Consider the following 5,271-nt stretch of genomic DNA (forward strand, 5'->3'; position numbering starts at 1 on the left):
TCGCTCCAGCTATTGCAGCAGCCTTTCCTGTTACAAACATCCTTCGGGCAGAGAGGTCCTAAAGGCTGGGGACCACACTGAGTGAAAAAGCAAAAGAGGACTTTGTAGGATGAGCCGGGGCGGGGTGGGGGGTGGTGCCTTCACCTTTTCTCCTTCTCTGACTTCAGCATGAGCCTGCAAGCTGTGAGTCTCCAGGGGGAATCGGCCCCAGTGCAGGCAGCAGACCTCCCAGCTTAGGGTGGAAGCAGAATGGTGCGCCTGTCAGTGCTCAGCCTAGAGTTCTGTTCATTGGTATTCATCCACCTGCTAAAGCCTGAAACCTAGGGGTCACAGAATTCTCTGCTTCACTCCTATATATCAAATCAGTCACACAGTCCTGTTTATTTTATGTCCTGAATATTTACTGAGTCCATCCTTCCTCTCAGAGTTTGTGGTTCATGCCTTCATCTTCCACCTAGAAGGTTACAGTAATGTTCTATCTGGGACCTTCGCAATCTTGGTTTTTAGAAGTCAGTCTTCATTGTGTAAGTAGATGATTTAAGAATTAATTAGCTGTGATAATCCTCATCTTAATCCTGTTAATGGCTCCCCATCAATGCCAACAGATAGTCTAAGATTTTATGGTAAGCCCCTTTGGAAAATATTTTGGAAATTTCTTTAAAAGTTAAATATACATTTACCATAAGACGCAGTGATTCTACTTCTAGATTTCTACTCAAAAGAAATGAAAACAGATTGGAGGGTGCTTGGCTTAGGGCTGAATCCTGCCTTTCTACTTTACTATTTGCCCTGGCAGGGAGGGATTGTGGGAGTGGGGGGTTGGGATGGGGGAGGACATGAAATGAATGCCTGGGACACTGCTGACTTATGGAGACTGCTGTAGCTGAGAGATCAGGCACATCTGCCAGCAAAGCAGGAGACTCTAAGGGGGAAGCCTGGGAGATCCTCCTGCCTGACAGGTGACTACACCAGAGGGGCCCTACTCCCAGAAAGTGAGGGCACTGAGTTGGCAGAGATACCGCAGGAGGAGGAACACCTGCTGGATCCCCCTCCCCACCAGCCACTGCCCTGCTTGGCCTGCCGCCTCCCCCCCTGCCCACCCCCCTCACAGGAGAGGGGGAACTCAAACCATCGAGAAGGGGATTTAACTCTGGTGGCTCTTGGGGCCCCATGTTCTAATTCTAGAACTTCCCATTTTACCCGCCCTCAGGTCAGTGGCAAAGCCACCTGCTAGGTCACCCCCCAGCACCCTTGGTCTTCTCCCACATCTCCCCGAACTCTGTACTCTGCGAACTCTCTGTGTGTGAGTCTAACACGTCTGAGCGACCCAGCAGCCTCCGCTCTCCTCTCCATCCACCACCCGGTAGGCAGGCAGCCCAGTCCCCAGCGGGGGGCGGGGCCAAGGTGGGACATTGCCTTTCCCAGCCCCGCAGGTGCTGGACCCCTGGGTCTGCAGAAGTCATCAGAGCTGTGGTGCCCCGCGGGACTCAGCAACCAGCCATGAGGAGAATGAAAGCACTAGTGGGAAGGAGGAGGCGGGCTCCATCTCTTACTCTTGATAATGCCCTGCAAAAAACAGCCTGCTGCCAAGGAAGGCCTCCTGCTGGTGTGGACACGCCTGCGTTTCTGTCATCCTTCCTGTGCCCTGATAGCGCCCTGCTACTTGATGGCCTGGTAGAACTCAAGAGAGGCCAGCAGAGGTGGGAGGGGCACCTCTTCCTGTTCAATGACCTGTTGGTTGTGGCCAAAATCAAATATAACAACAACTTCAAGAGGAAAAAATTAATAAAATAGAGTGACATGTGGGCAGCAAGCTGTGTGGATGAAGTGGGAGAAGGCAGTACCGATGCCATGAGATCGTTTGTCCTGGGCTGACCCACAGTGAACTTTGTGGCCACTGTCTGTTCCCCAGAGCAGAAGGGCAAATGGCTCTCCCTCCTCCAGCGATGCCTCAGTCTAGAGGAGGACTGTCCGAAGAGCATTCCCCTCAAAATCTTCAACAAGGACATTGGGGACTGTGCCTGTTCTAAAACTATAACAATAAGGAATTCAGCCCTTCCGTCCTCCGGGAGCTCTTCCTCATGGAACAGCTGCCCCGGGAGAGGCGGTGTCAGTTCACCCTGCAGCCCAGACACCTGGCTGCTGCCCAGCAGCTGAGCGAGTCAGGTCAGAAGACATTTAAAAGGAAATGGTGTAGCATAAAGCGGGGTTCTAGCACTCGCCCGGGTAACTTGCCCATGTCACCAACCTCTCCTACGCCAGGACAGCTCTTTGGAGTGTCTCTGCCAAGTATCTGTGAGAATGACAATCTGCCCAAACCTGTCTCAGATATGCTTTTCATTCTTGATCAAAAAGGACCCCTCACGAAAGGCATCTTCAGACTGTCAGCCAACGTGAAATCTTGCAGAGAACTGAAGGAGAAACTGAATTCTGTAGTGAGTCTGTTTTTGTGATAGCATCAGTTTTAAAGGATTTTCTGTGAAATATTCCTGGTAGTATTTTCTCATCAGATCTCTGTCATCACTGGGTCTGTGTCATGGATCAAGGAAATGATGACGAGAAAAGAAATACAATTCAAAGGCTGTTGACCAGCTTTCGAGAGCCAATGTTGTCCTCCTACGGTACCTTTTTGGGGTCTTACGCAACATTGAGCAACACTCCTCATCCAATCAGATGACGACATATAACGTAGCAGTGGGCATCGCTACAAGCATTCTTTGGCCTCCTACTTCCTCCAGCCCAGAACTAGAAAATGAATTTATAAATAAGGTTACTCTGCTTATTCAATTTCTGATTGAAAATTGCTGTCTAATATTTGAAGAAGAAACTACTTCCCTCTTCGGAGAGGTTTCCGCGAGATGTGATACTAAGAATGCCTCCCACATCTCTTGCTTACAAATGACTGACTTCTGTAATGACAGCTTGGAAGGTGAGCGGATGCGGATGCTGAGGCCCCGTGTGGTGACTTGGTGAAGAACCTCGGTCAGGGGAGCAGAAGCATGGACTCTGCCTTGACCCCTAGTGATGATGACCTTGACCAGCCTGCGGTGGCTGGTCTTTTAACCCTGAGCGACTTTGACTTAGACCGTTCTAAACACGAAGACGTTCAAAAGGAATGGGCTCTTGAATCCAAGCCCATCACCGTTATGGTACTGTACAGAGAGCCCACACTGCAGGACCCCGCTGGGCCCCTGTCTGGCATGACCACACCCAGCTTGTTCTCAGCTGCAGCAGATGCTCCAGAAAGCCCGAGTCAACATCAGCGCTGCTCGGAGCCCAGCACCAGCTATCTAGATTCAAAGCTTTCCTCTCTCAGGCAGGAAAGGCTATGCAAGTCCAGCTGTGAGGCGATTCTCTCACAAAAAGATGAGGACCATCTGAAGCAGAATCAACCCCTACCGGAAGAGGGTAAGACGTATCTTAAACAGAGTTTAGTTACAGGCACTGATACCAAGAAAAGTGCCCCTAATACAAATGCTAAGAAGGAAAGATTGTTTGGTAATGAAGGAAATCATGTGAAGCTTCTCCTTGAATCCAAGCCAGCGGCCATTTCTATGGCATCTTGCAGTCACACGCCCTCACATGATCATCCCAGGAGCCAGCCCTTCAATTCAGATACATCAGGAGACGCCCTTCCGCACACAACGGATGCTCTCAAGAGTTCAAAGAGGCAGCAGCGCTGCTCAGAGCTCAACGTTGATGACCAGCCCTGCAAACCGAGCTATCTCAGGAGAATGGTTTCAAAGAAACAAAAGAAAACTGACTACGAAGCAGTTCACTTATGTGGAGAGGAGGATCATCTCAAACGGCCCAAGTCTTTGCAAATGGAAGGGCAAACGCTTATTAAGCAGAGTTCAGTCATGGGGGACAAGGTGGGCAAGAGGAGTGCCTCAGAGCAACACACTAAGAAGACTTGACCCTCAAGATTAAGCATTTGCTTGTCCTCCCAGGCACTTCCCCATCCGGCTGATCAGTGAGCTCCCAAGACTGTGCTTTTGCTCAGATTGCTGCCCATTCCATATTGACGCCCACCTAAACTTCCTCTCCAATGATGACACTTTTCAGGCTCAAAGCAAGCAGGCAGAACTTTCTTCTGACTTTTGCAGTTCCAGTCTCATTTCTCGAATGCCTGGTACCTCCTCCGGGCAGACCAGCAGCTGCCCAGCTTATACGAAAAATGACACTGTAGAAGGTCATTCACAAATGCATTCTGTGGCTCTTCACCCAGCGCACGGTGGAGAAATTGTTTGTCCACTTTGAAAAACTGGCCCCTCAAAAGGAAAGCCAGGGCATCCAGATTGAAGGAAAATAGTTTCTCTGAAAGAACCCTGGAGCCAACTCCCCCACACTTCTGGTGTTCCAGAAGCCAGCTCCCTGCGAGAGAAACAGAAAGACATGCCCCTAGAGGAAGCCAGCCTCACGCTTTGTATGAAGTTCCACCAGGAAGGAAAGCATCGCGGGCAGTGCCCTCCTGGTACTCTGCCTTGTGCGAGATCCTCACCCCGCTCTTTGATTGTGGATGGTCTGTTTAGCCCAGACTCGGGACCTACAGTAGTTAGTGATGTTGGGAACAAACATTCAACCAAAGACATTTAACCACATGAAGCTGATGTCTGGAAGAACTGAAAGTGGGCTAATAATGACATCAAGATAATAATTTTGACTTTTTTTGTATAAAATATCCGGGATAGGGAACATAAAAATAATAATTGCTAATACTTAAGTCAAGAAAATGTTTCTCTTTATTGAGACCATTTGGCAAAATGTTTAGACTAAACAATTGCATCACCTAAGTGTTTGGGAGGCTTTTCCTTATTAGAGTCCTAGAAGCCTGATGCACGAAATTCATGCATGAGTAGGCCTTCCTTCCCCCGGCTGCCGGCACTAGCTTCCCTCTGGCACCCGGGACCCGGGCTTGTCTCAGACCACTGTCAGGCACCTGGGACCCAGGCTTTCCTCCCAGCCCTGGCTTTGTCTGGAAGGTCGTCCAAAAGGACATCGGTCTAATTAGCATATTATGCTTTTATTATTATAGATGAGATTGATCCTGTCACGTGATTGTAGGGATACTAGCAGAGAGAGAAGGCGTCTTGGCTGTCAGGCCGGCCTTCTTTGCAATCACTGGATTTGGATGTCCTCACCTCCAGGTTTTTTTTGCATTTATTTGTTCCCAGTGATTCAAGGTTTACAGATAGTTTATGCCAGGTTTGTTTCATATACATAGACATTTCTCCTCTCTCACCTTAAAGGTTACACTGGTACATCTCCTGG

At 49.3% G+C, this 5,271-nt stretch overlaps 1 pseudogene across 1 annotated transcript; it reads left to right on the plus strand.

Moving 5' to 3' along the window:
* Positions 1-1,509: 1,509 nt before the first annotated feature.
* Positions 1,510-4,596, plus strand: LOC308248312 (rho GTPase-activating protein 20-like; annotated as a pseudogene). The gene has a single exon. The product of its transcript is annotated as a rho GTPase-activating protein 20-like (transcript).
* Positions 4,597-5,271: the final 675 nt, after the last annotated feature.

Source organism: Plecotus auritus (assembly GCF_963455305.1).
Source record: "Plecotus auritus genome assembly, chromosome: 5".
Taxonomy (NCBI): domain Eukaryota; kingdom Metazoa; phylum Chordata; class Mammalia; order Chiroptera; family Vespertilionidae; genus Plecotus; species Plecotus auritus.